The following is a 19,802-nucleotide window of genomic DNA, read 5'->3' as shown; positions in this document are numbered from 1 at the left end:
TTTCACGTCAGCCAACTGAATTTATCGTTCATTTAATTTTGCATTTTCTAGTGTTGTTATACATGTGGCTGGGTGAACATTTGACGTAGCATGCCAGTGAATAGAATAAGCAACTTGGAAAAGTCAATAGCAAGTTGCTATTCACGTTAAATCCACATTACCAAGTTTCCTTTCATGCAGCCTTTTAACTTTAGCAAGCTTTAATTAACAACAGTTACTTTTTGTAAAATGGCAAGTCTATTATATGCTAGTAGTAGAATAGGAAGTCTCTTATATTATTATCCCTTATTTTTGGTAGTTACCAATGTCATAGGTTTAGTTTCCTTTCCAGACTATGCTAGTATTTTAATGGGGAATGTTTGAACGTGAAGGACTAATGCATTTTGGAATAAAAAAAATTCTTCACTATCTCTCTCTTGTTCTCTCTTGATCTCTTGTTCTTCTTCTTCCCTAGTGGATTCTAGGGTATATTTGGATCGGACGCTTCGGCTATGGTTTCACGTTTGATCCGCTACGCTAGTTGGTATCAAAGCTTTGATTGACCTGGGCTGATGGCAACTCAAGACGGAGAGAACGACCTCAACAATGTTGATCGTGGGGAAGTCCTTACGAGGGCCGAGTTTCTTGAGTTCCAACGTGAAAATCAACAGATGTTGCAATGTTTAGAGGCGGCAATCGGGAGGCTCACGGTGGAACCCAATCGGGATCGCGACAATGACAGACCTTGTACCGACGAAGGGGCTCAAGGACAGTCGGTTCTAGGGCGCTTCCCTGGTCACGTTCCTACAATGGATAGACATATGGCATATGAGGAGGAATCCAGCGAGGATGACGAATATGCCGAACGAGTTTTTGCAAGACCGGACAGCGTTCGAGGTAATCGCAATGGTGGAGATCGCGATTCTTGGGATTTTCGTATGAAGATTGACCTTCCCACTTTCAACGGTCACCTTCATATTGAAGATTTCCTAGATTGGCTAGCAGAGGTCGAGCGATTTTTTTATTATATGGAGATTCCTGAAGAGAAGAGGGTTAAGCTTGTAGCCTACAAGCTTGAGGGTGGAGCATCGGCATGGTGGGATCAATTACAACTTTCACGAACGCGACAAAGAAAGGCACATGTGCAGACGTGGACGAAAATGAAAAAGTTGTTGAAAGCAAGGTTCTTACAACCAGACTATGAGCAAACACTGTTTCAACTTTATCAAGAGTGCAGGCAGGGGGGTCGTTCAGTGCACGTTTATACAGAAGAATTTCATAGACTCTCATCACGTAACGATTTGATGGAATATGAACAACAACAAATCACCAGATTCATCGGAGGGTTGCGGACGACAATTCATGATCGGGTTTCATCACGGCCTGTCTTTACCTTGACGGACGCCATCGCTCTTGCTATGAGGGTTGAGAAGCAATTTGAGAGGCCTATTGGAAGAGCACAGGCACCTACTTGGGCTTCCTTCGATTCATCGTACTCTACAGTAAATAAAGGGAAGCAGCATGTGACCACTCAATCTAAACCACCCATTGACGGAACACGAAATGCAACAGCTGTTAGTGGCCAAACAAAACTGACAGAAGGACCTTTGTCAAAGAACCCATATGCCCCACCAACACAAGATAAGTGCTTTCGGTGCCTGCAACAAGGACATAGGTCCAATGAGTGCCCAAAAGAGGCTCAGTGAACTTCGTTGAGCCAGAACATGAAGAATACCAGGAAGATGAAGGTGAAACGATGGAATATGATGGTGTTGAGGTGACAGAAGGTGACGAGGGAGATAACCTTTCCCTTGTCGTGAGGCGATTGTTGTTGACGCCAAGGAAGGAAGAAGATCCTCAGCGGCATAATATCTTTAAGACGAGGTGCACTGTAAATAAAAGGGTCTGTAATGTAATCATAGACAGCGGAAGCAGCGAGAACATAGTATCAAAGTCGATGGTGAGTAAGTTACAGCTAAAGGCAGAAAAGCATCTGTCTCCCTACAAGATTGGCTGGATTAAGGAAGGCACTGGAACCAAGGTAACGGAAATTTGTCGGATTCCTTTTTCTATTGGGAAGAATTATAAAGATGAAATATTATGTGACGTGGTTGATATAGATTCGTGTCACATAATATTGGGGAGGCCTTGGCAATATGATGTGGATGCAACTCATAGGGGCAAGGATAATGTTTATGTCTTTGAAAAGAATGGGAGAAAATTTTTCCTTGGGCCTATGAACGAGAGAGACCTACCCAAAGCTTTACAAGTGGAGGGGAAGGCATTTCTCACTATTAGCAGTAGGGACTTTAAAAAGGAGGTAAAAGAGATGGACGAGGTTTATGCCATGGTGATAAAAGGGGAGGCGACAGCAAACTCTCTCATTTTTCCTGAGAAAATACAACATTCCTAGATGAGTTCAAGGAAATCATTCAAAGCGAGCTGCCGGATGGACTACCGCCAATGCGGGACGTGCAACATCAAATTGATTTTGTACCTGGAGCTAACTTGCCAAATCTGCCGCACTATCGTATGACTCCGAAAGAGAATCAAATTTTACAAGAGCAGGTGGAGGATCTTGTCAAAAAAGGACTACTTGAGAGTATGAGCCCTTGTGCAGTACCGCCTCTATTAGTACCGAAGAAAGATGGGAGTTGGCGAATGTGTGTGGATAGCAGAGCGATAAACAAAATCACTATGAAGTACCGTTTTCCCATACCCCGACTGGATGACATGCTAGACATGTTAGAGGGTTCAAAAATATTTTCCAAGATCGACTTGAAGAGCGGGTATCATCAAATCCGCATCAAACCAGGAGACGAGTGGAAGACGGCCTTCAAGACCAAGGAGGGCTTATATGAGTGGCTTGTGATGCCATTCGGCCTTTCAAATGTGCCAAGCATTTTCATGCGAGTGATGAATCAGGTACTTAAACCCTTCATTGGAAAGTTCGTTGTTGTTTATTTTGATGATATTTTAATCTATAGTCGCAGTGAAAAAGAACATTTTGCACACTTGAGAGAGGTGTTGACCGTATTGCAGAAGAACAAGTTGTATGTCAACTTGAAAAAGTGCAGTTTCATGACAGATAGGTTATTATTTTTGGGCTATGTGGTATGTGCTGAAGGTATTCGTGTTGATGAAGAAAAGGTCCAAGCCATTAGGGAGTGGCCTACACCAAAAACCTATGGAGATGTTCGCAGCTTCCACGGTTTAGCCACTTTCTATAGAAGATTCGTCAAGAACTTTAGTAGCATTGTTGCCCCTATTACTGAGTGCATGAAGAAGGGAAAATTTCATTGGGAGGAGGAAGCAGAAAATAGTTTTGCCTTGATCAAAGAGAAGTTGTCCACTTCACCAGTGTTGGTGCTACCTAATTTTGATAAGGTGTTCGAGGTAGAGTGTGATGCTTCGATCATAGGGATAGCTGCTGTACTTTCCCAAGAGGGGCGCCCAGTTGCCTTTCATAGTGAAAAGCTTAGCGAAGCACGCCGGAAATGGTCGACATATGAGCTGGAATTGTATGCTGTTGTGCGGGCTTTGAAACACTGTCTGATACAACGGGAATTTGTGTTATACACTGATCACCAGGCTTTAAAGTATATAAATAGCCAAAGCACCGTGAACAGGATGCACGCAAGTTGGGTTTCATTCTTACAACGGTTCACTTTGTTACTAAAGCACAAGTCAGGACGACAAAACCGGGTTGCAGATGCTTTGAGTCGAAGGGAAAATTTGTTAGTGACTATGCGAGCTGAAGTTGTGGGATTCGAATGTCTAAAAGAACTATATGAAGAAGATGAGGACTTCAAGGAGGTATGGAGAGAGATCTAGCTATGTATTCTTCATCTTTTTATTGTTGTTGTTATCATCACCACTGTCATGACTATTACTATGTTGTTATATTTTCAGAGCCCTTGCGAGCATGCTTTCTGTTTGGCCTGTGCAAGAAGTGATTCAAGCTGCTATCTGTAAGCCTACTTTTCATCTTTTATACCCATACTTACCTTTTGATACCCACAACCTTTTAAAATAAAGGCTTTACTTGTATGTTTCTAGCTATTGAAATTGTGTTATGCAGTCATGCTTAATTTTCATTCTTGGCAATGCAATTTCTTGATTGTAGAATTACAAGAAAATATATATGTGTGGCTCCTAATAGGAGTGCTTTAGAAGCAGGAGGAGAAGGCCAAGATATCGTGAGAGACCGACAAGAGATAGGATTCAACCGACTAGAAGTAGAGATCGTCCACAAGGGCTAATGATCGAAGACTCGTTGCTGGGCGAAGAAAGAGAGCAAGATCCAGAGAAAGCATAGGTTACTCGGTCGGACCGGGCGTCATAACAATTCGGTTGATGTTGTTGAGGTATCATGAGATGTAGTTTGAAGCAGAAATTTGAAGAGTTTCATGAATGCGCTGGAGAGACAGAAGAGGAACCTAGGAGACTTGGCTCAAACGAAGGATTTCTTGTCAACTGCAGAAAATATTAGAGTTTGTCAGATAGGGAGCTGTGGATTTGCAACTGAGGCTTGGAGCCGGAATCAAGGAACAAGATGGTGGTGGCTTTTAAAGGATCCAACATTGTTGGAAAACCAAGGTGGTTCGACTCGGCCTCTGGAGGGTCAAGAGGGAGTGGTACTGCGGAGGGTATCTCTTACAGGGAAGTTGTTCAACATGGGAGACTGGTGGTGGATGACACCTTTACTTGGTACGATGAGTTGCTGGACCTTTTGCCGATAGTGGGGTTCCTGACTTCCTGGAGAGATGGTTTGTGTGGGTTGGGGTCCACGAACAAGTGGTAGTTGTTGGAGCTAGCTAGGATGTGGTTTTGGTCTTAGCATTGCATAGGCTACTAATGAAGTGGACCGAGTACTGCGGCGTCCAGGCGAAATCGCCTTGGTGGGAGATTCGGGGGTTCCTCTCCACGCCTAGACAATTGAGACATTCTCTAAGATCGGTCTGCCTTGGCAAAGTCGTTTCAATGGACAGGCCATGTTATCATGGTTTCAATTGATTGTTTGGATGTTTATTTGCTAAGGTGACGTCGTTTTGCCCCTCATCGTTATGCATGGACCTAGAAATCGATGAAATGAAGTTTTAGCTGGAAATGGCAACTGAATGGACGTCGAGACTAGATGGAATTATGACATTATGTCTTGCGGGTTCGAGAGATGAGCTAGATGGTCAAATGCGGTGAGGCTATGGAAAATGTCGCAGTTGCAGGTCTCTCTAGATCACCTTGCATGAGGGACTTGTCGGAGAAGCAAGGTTTTAAATTTCGGTTTCGGTCAACACGGAAATAGAAACATTTCGATTTCAGTGGAAATTTGGTGGAAATCTTGTAAAATCACGGAAACATATGGAAACATATGCACATGATGGAAGTTTATATCTTTTACACAAATATATGCAAATGATAAAATTTTAAGATACAACTTTGAAAAATGCTAGAATAAGGACTTTTAACTAGCTTGCACAACAATCGCAATTGCAGTGAGGCTATGGAAAATGTCACAATTGCAGGTCGCTCTATGGATCACCTTGCATGAGGGACTTGTCAGAGAAGCAAGGTTTTAAATTTCGTTTTCAGTCAACACGGAAATGGAAACATTTCGATTTCAGTGGAAATTTGGTGGAAATCTTGTAAAATCAAGGAAACATATGGAAACATATGCAAATGATGGAAGTTTATATCTTTTACACAAATATATGCAAATGATAAAATTTTAAGATAAAACTTTGAAAAATGCTAGAATAAGGACTTTTAACTAGCTTGCACAACATGTATCAAGAAGAGACGACTTTTCAAGGGGAAGAAGATGATCTCTACACTGAAGGATAACCTCTGCTTTGTGAACATGTATGACCGTATGCAGCTTAACTTTTCTTTATAATCAACTATAATTTTGTTAGAACAGAAGACTATCAGAGACGTTTTCAGAAGCAGTCGGCCTCTTCCTACTGCGGCTGTTGTTTCTGGATTCCCGGTGGACTCCCTTATTTGTTCGTGTGGCTTTAACCTTGACCACACGGTCGATCACTTCCAAAATTTCCTTGATGCAGGGTACCATGCTTTGAAAGTATTTGAATCTTTGAGGATCCTCAATATTTGCTGTCGGAGCACTCTCAGTTTATTCGGGCAAGGTGATACCGTGAATAGGTCTCAGTGGGCTCCTCTCAGATCCCACTCGGGGCCCTTGGGTAGCATTGAGGACAGAGACACCAGAGTGAGACGGTTAGAATTCGGGGCCAAACGAATCCCTGGCCGTAGAGCCTCTGGATTTAACCATCGTTTGCCCCCTAATGGTAGTGATTGGATGTGTCCTAAATGTCAATACAGAAACTTTGGATCGCGAAACGCATGTAGAAAATGTTCAGATCTCAAAACCAACTTGGCCCCAGCCATGATTTGGAGGCCTAAATTCGGACCCTCTCAGGCTAATATACATGTTGACCCCATAGCCCTTGAGATCCCGGTTTCCTTAGTAGAGGAAAGAAAGAAATATCTAAGGAGTTGTCTCAATGGAAGCTTGAAAGCTGGAGCTTGGCTGCTGGACCGGTTTCCTTAGTAGAGGAAAGAAAGAAATATCTAAGGAGTTGTCTCAATGGAAGCTTGAAAGCTGGAGCTTGGCTGCTGGAAGACGTACGGGAGTGGGCTAAAAGATGTTGGGGCCTGCCGGATTTGCAAAAGCCTTTCTCTATTAACTCAATGGATATCCTTTTTTGTTATGAGTCAGAATCACAGGTGACTACCATCCTCAGGCGTGGAGGTGTTGCTCTGGAGGGCTTCTCTCTTCCCTTCAGCCTTGGTTTCCGGCATATAATATGCGTGCTAAAACCATCAGGATCAGATTTTACGATATTCCTCTTCATGCCTGGTCAACGTCAACTGTGGAGTCTCTTGGGCAGCACCTGGCCAGGTGATCCAGACCCAGCTCTTTGTTAATCATGACCACTACATGTCTTTTGCCTCAGCCTTGGTCATATATCCCCTTTGGAAATCTATCCCCTCATTCATTAATCTAAGAGTGGATTTCAGCATTTATTCTGTTGGAGTTAAGATGATTTCTGAGGATAGCATTAATAGTTTGGCGTTGTCGGTTATGGGGGAATCAATCAATAAAGATAATTTGGATGCTTGTGAGGGCATCAAACAGATCTCCGGTTGCCCGCGACGGTTGCCTCACCGGAAAAGGTGACAGACGTTGACCTTGATACCTGCGAACCTTCCAGGGAGCCGTTGGTGGGCTCTGATTTGAATTTTGAATCACCCAAGCCTTCCGTCACCAACTCGCCCGGAATGTCAGAGAGTAGGAAAGTTGTTGTGCTTGGAAATGGGGGTTAGACTGGAAATTGATCGGCACGGAAAACATTATATGCAGCAGCTCGTGGCAAGAAAGGAAAAACCTTTCGAAAAGATGTTGCTGACAGTTGTATACTGACTTCGGCTAAAGAGAAAAAGACGCTAAAGATAAAAACTAGATTTAATAGTGAAAATAAAAAACCTATGGAAAAGCGCCCACGTACCGGAAAAGGAGGAGGAGATTGGTTGTTGACAGTCAGAAACTCCTTCAAAAGTTTGACACCTCCGTTTTGCCAGCTATGTCAGGAAAGGAATCGGCTTAGGGTGAAAACTCTCCGTCCACCCAAGATTTCTCGTATGGAGCTGGAGATATTGAGCTCCTGAAAGACCTTCGCTATAATGAAAAGCTTGCTAGAAAGGAGTCACCTACCCCTTGTGAGACTTCTCTTAGCCCGTTAAAAAAAGCGTTGGGCCCAGCTAAAGAAAAACGCTACCAGCATCACTAGTCTCGACCTTAACTCTGAATCGACAAGTGATAAGGAATTGCACTTGCCTCTCCTTGACCTCCCCATGTTCAGCAAGGTCCTAAAAAAGGAAAGACGCACCTGGCAGCGCCTCTGAGAGGAGGAAAGAAAGTCTGTTATCAAATACCTGGAGAACAATCGATCCAACCCGAATCCTGAGGTAGCTGTTACCTCGGTCACTTCAAGACGGATTGATGATCTGCTTGCTGGGGGGCCAAGAGGACTAGTGGGGACTCAAAAGGTAAGGCAAAGTAGGTTGATGATAGCTCAGAAGGTTCAAGGAGTCGGGGATCGTTCTCGGAAGAATTCAAAGATTTGTTATCGATGGGGATGTATTTGGGATTGAATATGATGAAGACTTGGGGGCAACCAAAGACATGTTTCTTGCAATGGAGGCAAGAGATAAGGAAGAAAAAAAGGTAAGAGAAAAAGAAATTGAAAAGAAGATTGGAGAAGGTGTTTATGTAACTAGGTTAGAAGATGGGTATTGACTTCTCGCTCAGTATAGTGCCTGATGGGGGTAATGGAGTTTTGATTTAATCTGATGGCTTTTGTTGAAGTTTCAAAATTTGGACAGGTTCTGGAGGTCCAGCTCTCGGGTAACCATGACCATTGTATGACTTTCGCCTCTGCCAAGATCCTTACATTGCAGTGGAATTCTTTACCCACATTCATCAATTTGATGGTAGATTCCAGTATCTATCTTGTGGGGGGTAAGGCGGTAGTTGAGGAGAACACTACTAATGACGAAGTGCCGGTGGTGGGGGAGCGGACTAAGGAAAACTCAGTATTGCATGGGTGGCCTCGAACTTCTGAATCCGGTGAAGAATTGCTCGAGAAAAACGTTTCCTTGGAAAGGGATGGAATCCTTAAGGAAAGTAAGAAGGGCAAAATTGTCAGCAATAGGGAGCCGTTAGAAGGGCCCTTAAAAAATTTTGAATCACTTTTTGAACTGCCCCTTGAAAAGTTATCCTGGGGGGCTGAGAGTAGAAAGATATCTCTGTGAAGGCAGAATGGATGGCGTCGAAAATGGGCAACTTTGAAATCATTAAATGCCAAGGCACATGACATTAAGGGGAAGGTGACTCGAAAAGATACCACTGATAATATCAATCTACAGTCGGCGTAAGTCAGAAAGTTTGTAGAAATAAAGAATAGATTTAATATTGAGGGCAAACGGAATAAAAGGAAACTGAGGAAATTGGAAGCTTTTAGAACTCAGGACCACGGTGGTTGTGTCAATATCCTTTGGAAGAGCAAACGTCTCTGTGGTAGAAGAGATGTTCTAGACGTCGATTCTTGTGGCTCGAAGCACATGTATTGGCCACAAAAGGCGGTCTCTACCTCTTTAAAAGAAAGCTTCAAGGTCTATTCAGTAAAGAGGAGAATAGAAAGAAAAACCCAATATCTAGAACTCATATCGCGTGGGAAGACTCTTCCGCTCCAGCCATGTCTGAGGAAGGAGGGTGTTCTAATAGGAAAAGGAAGGAAGTTCAGGACTTTTCGACCGAGGCAGAGGATATGGAGCTATTGAAGGAGCTAGAATACGATGAACAAATGGCTTCAGAGGAGTTTCCTACACCGAGATAATCTCAAATGAGGCACTGGAAAAAGCAATGGACACAATTCAAAAAAAGATGCAAAGGATAACGCAGAGGAGTTTTTTAGGATTACAGGAAAAAAACATCAAGGGGTTATTCGTTCCTCTCCATAAGCTTCCTCATTATAAGGAAGCTTTGGAGGAGGAAAGGCTCGACGATCTCGCTGGGAAGAGGAGAAGGCGTCTGAGATTAAGAGGTTGGAGCTTTTGGTTATGAGTCTGGATGAGGAATCCAAGATCTCTCGAGAATTGCGGGATCTGGAAGTAAGCTAAGTGGTCCGAGAAGGTGTAGGTAAGGTAGAAGAAAATAAGGGTAAAGACAAAGTTGAGGAAGTGAGTTCAAGCGTAGTTGTGGAAAGAGGGTATTTGTCAGAGGATTTGGATGAAATAATGTCAATAGGTGATTTTTTGGGACGGGTTTTGAGGATGACGTCGGGGCAACAAAGAATATGTTTGGGCAAGGTGGGAAAGGATTTCAAGGTAAAATGGGAGAAAGAGAAGAAAAAGGGCTTAATGGTGCGAATGGTTTCGCCTCCTGGCAATTAGATGGTAGTTCCTTCCCTTTGGTGAAATAGTTATTTTGGTGGTATTCAGAAGTTTTGGGGGTCTAAGTTCGTTTTTGTCTTCTCTCTAGTTGCTTTTGTGTTTTAGTTTCTATTTCATTGTGTAAGTGGGGTTCAGAGGTATGTTGGGGAATAGGAATCAGTTCGGAGTTTGGGAGCCTTTCTGGATGATGGGCAATGGTAGATTGCAATCCTTATGGTTGTGTGGATAGTCGAGGGTGTACCTTGGTTCTTTTCATCTTCATGTTTCTTGATTTTTAGAGTGGATTCTGGAGGTTAGATTCAACATAGTATGCAATTTGGAGAATGCTAAAGCTTTATCTGTGTGTGCTTGAGGAGCTTTGTTCCTCGCCGCCTTGAGTTTGATGTAGATGCCTGACTTATCGGGTCACTTATAACCTTTCTCCGATGTATGTTGCAACCCAGGGTGCTAGATCTTTTGATCTCAAAATGATCTAAAAATGAGGGATGGATAATCTTTTTTTCTGATTTAGTCAGAGTTAGTAAGATTTTAAGCTGTGGATTGAAGCATTGAGGCAGGTTGGTCTCCTGGAGTTGGTCTCAAGATCTTCGTGGGAAGATCGCAAAGTTTAGAATTGGCATTTGTTTTTGGAATGTGTAGGAGGTAGATAGATGGCATCATAGATCTATAGTAGTGGAAGCACCTCTTGATGAATCTCAAATGTTCTTGGGTCACGATGCAGATGGCCTCGTTTGGGATTGGGATTGAGATTTTTGTATTGTATAAAGAACAGGTCAATCTATAGTATCTATAGTTATTTGAAGCACTATAGGTTCTTCTCTTATGCTGTAGTTCTTTGGGCCTAGAGTGAACCCTACTTCTCATGCTATGTAAATGCAAGTTGGGACTCCTGGTCCCCAATGTTTTTTTTTTTTTTAAAGGCGACATATTTCATTGATAATGAATTAGCAATCGAGACCAGTAGTCCCAGCCTGCTATTGCAACATATTAAGGGAGACCTGGGCACGCCCAAGGGCAATACAAGGGTAATGTATTGAAGAAAGATTACAGTAGCCAAAACTATTCAGGCTTTCCTTCTAAATTACGGAAAGGCTATTACTTTCATCTTCTCCCTTTGAGCTCTAGCCTTCGCCAAGATATCTGCCACATCATTCGCTGATCGTCTACGATGTTCGATCCTCGGGACGAGCACTCGCATCAGGTCCAATATTTCAGCCACTTGATCCTGTAACCTCCAGGGTCCCTTAGAGGATCCAGATGCCCAACCCACAGCATTAGTAGAATCCCCTTTGATAATTAAGGGACGTTGATTATTCATAAAGGCCCATCGCAAACCAAATAGAAGAGCTCTGATTCCTGTCTCATTAGCATCGCAGATAGCAACTGGACCTGAAAAAGTAGCAACTATCGAAGAATCATAGTTTCTGAACACTCCTGCTATACCGGCTTTCCCCAGGTTACCTAGGGAGCACCCGTCGAAGTTAAATTTTAGCCACCCCGGTGGTGGTGGGACCCATTTTGGTTTAGGTTTGGTTTTGATTGCCCTGTGCTAGATGACAACCCACCAGTTTCTTACAAGATCATCAATTCCATATGTAAACGGTTTCTTGGCTTTTGTCCAAGAAATTAGATCACTTTTAATATCCGCTGCTAGACGACCACAAGTTCTACTTTTTTCCACAAATATCCTCCTATTTCTTTCCTTCCACACATTCCAGATTATAGCATAGGGAAAGTTCAACCATAGAGCTTTATCAATATCTCCAAAGGGGCCAGCTTACCAGCCCAGAATCAAGGAACTGATTGTTTGAGGGCATACCCAGGATATACCAAAAGCCCCCACCGCCTTTACCCATAGATGGTATGAATATGGGCAATGTAATAGAAGATGATCCAGTGATTCCTCATGTTGTGTACTGAGGACGCACATGCTGGCCAAGCTAAAGTGTCTCCTCTTTAAACGATCACAAGTATTTAATTTATGATGAACAAATGTCCGTCCAAACACGACCACCCTTGGAGGAGCTAAGGATTTCCATATGCGACTGATTGGAGAGGATTGATTGTCATTTAAGGTAGAGAAAAAAGATTTAGCTATAAAGTCACCATTGGGTGTCGGCATCCATATCCTCTCATCCTCCTTGAACTGGGTACAGTACTTCGACTCCAGTAATGAAAGGAGTCTCTGTAAATCGGGAATCTCCTCCTTCAGGTTCCTCCTTAATCTTATATCCCAGAAGCCCCTGCCTGATTGACCTTCGCGCACCAGATAGTCTGACACTGTTGCATTCGGGTTGACAGCAGTTCGGAATAATCTCGGGAATTCCATACTCAGGAGGGATTTCCCACACCTGTGATCTAGCCAAAATCTCACATTCATACCAATGCCCACTTTATATCTAATTTCACAATCAAACGCATCTTTGACGGAACATATGGACTTCCATGCTCCCGATCCTTTCCCTCCAGTTGGTGTTTTACCATTCCAATCCCCCCATTCAGATCCGTATTTTGCCCCTACTATTTGGTGCCATAGTGCCGATTTTTCTAGCCCATATCTCCAAAGCCATTTATCAAGAAGCGATTTATTCCGCAGTCTGATTTTACCTATCCCAATGCCTCCGCTCCTCTTGGATTGGGTCACCTTCTCCCACTTAACCAGGTGTCTCAGCTTTTTTGTTTCACCCCCTCCATCCCAAAGGAAATTCCTCTGAATTTGTTCAATTCACAAAGCAACTTTCACCGGAATCCTGTAAAGGGACATAAAGTAGAATGTCATATTAAACAACGCCGCTTTTATTAGAGTGATTCTGCCCTCAAATAAAATGTATCTCCTCTTCTATGTAGCCAGTTTTCTCCCAATTCTTTCTACCACCGGGTCCCATTGGGCAGGAGATGGGACTCCAAACCCTAAGGGAAGGCCTAGATATGACACCGGGAAAGAACCAGCACTACAACCAATTGTCCTTACAAGCCTCTGGATCTCAGACGGATCCATATTTATACCCAAAAGCATGCTTTTACTGAAGTTGATTTTTAAACCCGAAGTAGCCTCAAACTAGTTGAATATCTTCATAATATTAGGAATAGCTTGAGGGCTATTCTGCAGAAATACCAGTGTATCATCCGCAAATTGAAGATGGGTGATTTCCTCAGCATTAGGTCCTGCTTGAAGGCCCCGAATGAGTCCCGAGCTACTTGCCATAGTCAACAACAAACTAAGAGCCTCGACCACCATAATGAAAAGGTATGGGGCTTGAGGTCCCCCTAACGAATTCCCTGGAAGCCTTGAAATATCCCTCGGCTGCACCATTGATAATTACTGAGAATGACTTGAAGGATATGAGTGATCTGACCCACATCCTTCATTGTGGACCAAAACCCATCCTTTCTTGGATAGAGTCAAGAAAATCCCAATCCACATGATCGTATGCTTTCTCGATGTCTATCTTGAACAGTAAACAAAGGCTCCTTGGAAATGGGAAATAATCCCACCCATGGCCTTTTTCACCCTTCTCGCCAACAATTTTGCAATGATTTTTGCCACACTGTGCATTAAACTAATTGGGCGGAAATCCTTAATCCCATTAACTCCTTTTTTCGGGATTAAGGCAATGAAAGTCGCTTTAGCACCCTCGCTAATGATGCCCCTTTGCTGAAATTCATAAAAGAAGGCCATAATATCCCCCTTTAGGACATCCTAGAACCGTTGGAAGAAGGCCATTGGGAAGCCATCCGGCCTAGGGGCTCTGTCCCCCGCCATTGAAAAAATAGCTTGTTTCACTTCCTCATCCAAGAAATTCCCATCCAACAGTTCTTTTTGTGCCACGGTTATGGACTTGAATTGGATTCCGGTCAACGTAGGTCGCCAATCCGAAACCGTAGAGTACACAACCTTGAATAGAACTCCACAATTGCTGCTTTAATGGTTGATTGTTCTTCTATAATGGAATTCTCATCTTTTAGACAATTTATAGAATTTATTCTCCTTCTCGAATTTGCAGTTCTGTGGAAATATTTTGAATTCCTATCTCCTGCTTTGAGCCACAAAGTTCGTGATTTTTGTCTCCACTGGATTTCTTCTCTTCGTAAGATCGCCTCATGCTCCTCCAGGAGTTTGAGGCGCATCATTCTGCCCTCTGCTGTTAGCATCTCATTCTCCTCTTTAGTCTCCTCATCCACTGTCTTTTGTCACTCTCTAATTTTAGATTTCAACCCCTTCAATTTTTGGCACAGTATATAGCCTTTCCATCCCCTGATCTCAAACTCCTCCTACCATTGTTTGACTTTATCATTAAAGCCTGGTATTTCCAAGAGATCTAAATCAAATCTGAAAGGTCGAGGACCCCCAGAGAAGACGGAAATATCCAATACCACAACATTATGATCCGACACCGTTCTTAGAAGCGCCCTCTGGGATAGCAGGGGAAAGCATTCCTTCCATTCTCGAGTAAGAATAACCCTGTCGATTCTGCTCATTATCAGCCGATCCTGGTTATTAGACCATGTGAATCTAGCTCCGTGAAGAGGGAGATCTATCAGTTCATGGTCTTGGATGAAGGCTGAAAAGTTCCTCATGCTAGTGATGATTTTGGTATGGGAACTTTTCTCTGATGGGAAACGAATTGTGTTAAAGTCTCGACCAATAATCCACGGACCCTGCCAATTTTCTCTGATAGTCCTTAGTTCACTCCATAGTTTACTTCGTTCAGAAGCTCTAGCTGGCCCATAGACAGTTGTAAGCATCCACCTCTCGTTCCAGTCAGAAGAAGAAAAGGTGATCGATATCGAAAATCTCCTCATACACACTGCCTCCCGATGAAAACGACCTTTCCAGATTACAATTATGCCTTCTGTTGTACCCACCGACTCTTTTGCGACTCATTCTCTCTGATTTCGGCCCCAAGACTTATTAATAATTGAATCATCTACCCCCATTAATTTTGACTCGATGACAGCCACTAAGTCAAGCTTATTCTGGATAATTAGATTTTTTACCGCCCGAGTCTTCCTATCCTCCCTTAAATTCCTGATGTTCCAAAATGCTAGCTTCATTGGGAGCGGGGTCCAGGACTCCTAGAAGCTTCACCGTTCTCTTAGATAAGAACTCCCCGGTGGTTGCCGCCCAAAGAAGCACCACCCACTTTCCACAACTGAATATGGCTTTTTTCCTTAGGAGCTTCCTTGATAAGTATCTCCCCCAGTGTTTGACTAGATCTCTTCCCCTAATTTGCTGGATTTCACCTTTGTGTTTGTCCCTTTACTAAATGTCTCGAGCCTTCTGACATTTTCATTCCCTGTTTTAGAATTTGCAGGGCCCTAGCAACTTTTTCCTGCAGGCTTACCGAGGTTAAGGGTAAGACTGTCAAATCGCTCCCCTTGGCGTATTCGATGTTTCCTTCCAAGCCCTACTGGTGATGTCCGGTCTAGAGACCGCTTTAACCGGTCCTGTCAGAGGCTTTTGAAATTTAAAATTTAAAAGTTCTTTCTGGGCCCACATAGGGGCCAAAAGATCTGATCCACCCTGGATCGTATTACCAGGCTGCCACGTGGCCAAAGAACCAACGGTCATCTTCTCAATAGCCGACGAGCCATCGAAGGGTGAAATCTCAGATACCGCCGACGACTTGTGCTCCTTTGAAACCATAGCTTGATTCGGAACCTCCAAATGGAGTAACGATGGCCGAATGTTTTCTTGCGGCAGGGGAGGATCTACCGGCTCTTCTCCTGCATTCTTAGTAGGATCTCGAAACTCATCTGTGTCCAACTTTGGGGGAGAAAGACCTCAGCGCCTATTTTGAACAGCGAATCTTGTACTTGGAGGTCCACGAATGGCAACCTAAACTTCCATTTTGGTACAAGAATTTTTGCCGACGCATATCTCATACAATCGGAGTGGTGTCCTTTCATGTCTGTTTCAAGGACTTCACCAAAAATCACCCCCATAGCTTCAACTGTTGAAACAGCCCATGCGTGAAGAGGAATTCCTAGGAACTTGACCCAGATTGCTTTAGACCCCGGTTGATAGTCCTTATTCCAAGCTCTAAGGGATGAAAATTGGCTTCCACACGCGTTCCCCCCATTTGCAGTAATCTGGATGCCATACTCTCCTCTTCAAACATAAAGAGGACCTCGTTAGAAGCAAGTATGGAAGGTTTAGGGAGAGATGGGATATCCCAAAACCATTTGGCCCATCTCCAGAGATCTTCCAGGTTACACTCATACTGTTTAGGCCTCCCGATTAAGCATGAGTGCAAAATCTGCTTCCTCTCATCTATTTCCTCTCCAGTTACTAATATAATCGGTGCTCCATTTCTATAAAAAAAAATGAGGTCTTTCCAGAGTCTGGCCAAACCTTTACCTCCTCCAAGCTGCGGTGGTTTAGAGGTTCACCTTTAAGTTTAGGAGGCAAAGATAATCCACCAGACCTTTTCGCATTGCATCTTCTACACGCCTCGCGCCATTTAAAGTTCATATACCTGCATCTTTTAAAAGTCCAGTCCCCCAACCTTGGAATTCCCTCATCTTGGCTGGCTTTATACGTCATCCTGTTCTTTGATACCTTGGTCCTAGAGTAGGAAATCGGGAAGGGCTTGGGCCCTAAAAGAACGAGAGGATCAAGAAGGGCTTGGGCCCTCACACTGCCGGAGGTATTCGCCGGGGATCCAAAACGGTTGTTTTAGAGATTATCTCAAATCCTTTTCATGAAACCTGAAAAATCTTCAATTTTATCAGACCTGTCCCCAATGTAATTCTCATGGTATGAATACAATTGTCACTTTTCAAAACAAAAAAAAAAAAAAGATCTGAAAAATTTCGGATCATGATCAAGACATTGTAAAAAAATCCGATGGATAGTCACAATCCGAAGTCCTTTTACTAAAATACCCTCAAAATATTTCTTATATTAAGTCTTAAAGGTATTTCCATAAAAAAGGGAACTAAATAATGCTTAGCTTACGACTTCCCACTTCCGCCCTTTTCAATGCATCTTTTTCTCTTCCTTTCCTTAATCGGTTTTTCTTCCTGTAATCTTGCCACTCACCCTCAACAAGGATTAGTTACTAGAAAGTTTTATCCTCACGCACCCTTGAACATTGGATTTCTTTTAATAAACAATAAAATCCTATTCTTCATCAAAATCATGGGTTAGTATTAGATAAAGTGACTAATTCTATTCTGAATTGAGGAAGTTTTGGAGATCATTTCAAATGAAGAAAGCTGATATTTTTTGCTGTTTTTTAAGTAGGACCTACTAGGACACTCAGTTGGGCTGTCTGATTTGAAATGGATCGTGATGGGGAAACAAGAAGTAGGATCCGAAGAACACTCCGAATCCGATCCGACCGATAAGGGATTTGAATGGATCGTGACTAAGACATAGGTGGATCCGATCCGAAGTGAATCCGTTGACACCCCTACTTTGAATGGGACTTTATTAAGGAAAAGATAGTAAGCTGGCATATTTTCCATGGATGCCTTGATAAGCGTAATTCTCCCCCCAAAAGATCAATAGTTCCTTTTCCAAGTAGCTAGTTTCTTTTCCATTCTTTCTATCACCGGATCCCATTATTAGGCTTTGGGAATTCCATGTCCCAACGGTAATCCGAGGTACGATAATGGTAATTCCCCACTTCTACAATCAAGAGTAGCCGCATAACGAGGGACCAATGCCTTTTCTACATTCAGTTCTACTAAGAGACTTCTTAAGAAACTAATTTTCAACCCTGAAGCCATTTGAAACCAACAAAAAATTTGCTTCAGGTTCCCTCTGCTTTCTCCTCTAAAAAAATAAGGGTGTCGTCAGCAATGAGGGTTTAGGAACACCAAAATTCATACCTCAACGGTACCCTAAAACCACATACCAACTGTTTCTTCTCTGCCTTGGTAGGTCGTACGAACTCTTGGAAACTATGGTATTATGCTTGTACGAAAAATGTCCAAGAAGCTCTTTTTGGGGATCCATACTGGGTATCTTACCTGCTTCTGCTTAAGGTTTATTGGGTGTAGACTCATCAATCTCTAAATCTCAAGTTTGGTTTCTGAAATTGATGACCATCGTGTCTTGCTATCTTTTGAAAGTCTGCCTGGTTGATGAAGTGATTCATTGAATTATTGAAGTTTCTTTTTTCCTGATGTTTTAATAATCATGCAGTTGTGATGAGCGTATTCAGAAAATTCAGACCATTAAGATGCTAGAGGGGATCCTCATCTGTGCAGCTCCTCACGGTCTCAAGTCCTTCCTCAAGCGATCCGAATTTGAAGCCCATATCAATGAAACCCATATGGACCTTCTTCAAACAAATGCGGAGAGAGAAGAGAATGAAACAGATGCTTTCAACATCATGAGGCCCGCCTCCGAGCCACAAGCTAGACAACAACCATTGCCAGCAGTAGATTATTCCACTTCCCGTGCTCAGCAAAGGCCTGTATTTTCACCGAATTCAAATTCTCAATCCCACGATCGTGAGGATAAATCCTGTCGCCATCAGGCCAGGGAACAAACACCCCTCAAGCCAGTGCAACTTCAAAAGCCCCCTCCATTTTACGGCCGACAGCTGCACCCGCCGGTTGAGCTGCAGCAGTCAGACAACAACCCACACCAGGTCTTTGACAGGCCCTACAATCATCAGTTCCACCATCACCAACAGTGCTTCGAGAACCAGGGCAGCCTCCTACTATATCGACGAGATTCTGATAATTTTGCAGACAAACAACAACAACAACAACAACCACCAGGAATTCATCCTGAATCACCATTTGCTGATTACCCACCTCAGCATCTCCACCAGCCATCGAGTTTTCCCGGACCCCCTGCAAATATGAACCAGGCGCCGACTCCCATTCCATCGTTCAGCTATCCCCCTTTTCCAGCTGATGGAGCTCCTCCGTTCTACACTGCTCATTATGAGATGCCACGACCAGAATTGGTGTCAGAGGGTGGGCCAGAACAGGCCTCCTTGCTTGTTTTTCCACCGCCAGGAGGGGTGGCTAGTAGTTTCCCAGAGAGTTACCCTCGACCATAGGGCGGCATGGGACCCACAGCGATGTCTTGTGAACTACAGTCTTTGCCAACTGCAGGTCAGGGAATTCCAGAAGGTTATAGTAACCCGTCAGATACTCAGGGAAGAGCTCCTTTTTTCCAAGGTGATTACAGTCGGGGTTTACCTATGAATCCACCACCTCCCGGTAAGGCAGGGTTGGAGACTAATAGTGCAGATCACAAGGATAGCAGCAAGGATGTTTTGGCACCATTGCCGCTGCCATTGCCACTTCCTCTTCCCCTTCCGCCACCACCACCACCACCTTCCAATGTCACAGTTCAAATGGGGAAAGTTTACAGGGTCTGGCGATAACGGTCCAGAGGGTCAGGCTTATCGGTGGCAGAATGACAAGAGGAGCTTCGGAAGCAGCAGCCAGGATTAGACTAAGGAGCCTTTTCATATTGTAAATGACATTCATGTTTGCATTTCTTGTTTATTTTTAAACGTTCCTGCTTCCTCCCTCGCTCCCTCCTTCATGGTGATCAGCTCTGTTGATCAGCAGTTGTCTATGACTCTTGCTTTTGGTATATATAACCAAGAGTAGTAGCTAAACCGTGACTTGTTTCTGGTCTGCTACTAGTGGCACTTGGCTGTGTTGTTGCCACTCCTAACGACTATTTTCTTTCTGGATTATAAGAGCAAAGGCACAGTAAAGGGTATCATAGTTATTGAAAAATGATATCAGCACTACCATGTTTTGATATTTCCACTAAAGCATCTTGTCTTTTAGTATCTAAAAAGAGCTGTCAAGAGGTTATTACAGTTCCCAAAGAGCTCTCACAGACGAGCTGGACCGTGCAACTA

General features: G+C 43.4%; 1 pseudogene; it reads left to right on the top strand.

The window, feature by feature from the left end:
* The first annotated feature begins 2,442 nt into the window (after positions 1–2,442).
* LOC143870074 (uncharacterized) lies at positions 2,443–19,452 on the top strand (annotated as a pseudogene).
* Positions 19,453–19,802: the final 350 nt, after the last annotated feature.

This window comes from Tasmannia lanceolata, unplaced genomic scaffold (assembly GCF_043159265.1).
Source record: "Tasmannia lanceolata isolate RefF3 unplaced genomic scaffold, GAP_Taslan_0.1 ptg000003l, whole genome shotgun sequence".
Taxonomy (NCBI): Eukaryota; Viridiplantae; Streptophyta; class Magnoliopsida; order Canellales; family Winteraceae; genus Tasmannia; species Tasmannia lanceolata.
Note: the sequence above shows the minus strand (reverse complement) of the source record. Positions and strands in the feature narration are given on the sequence as shown.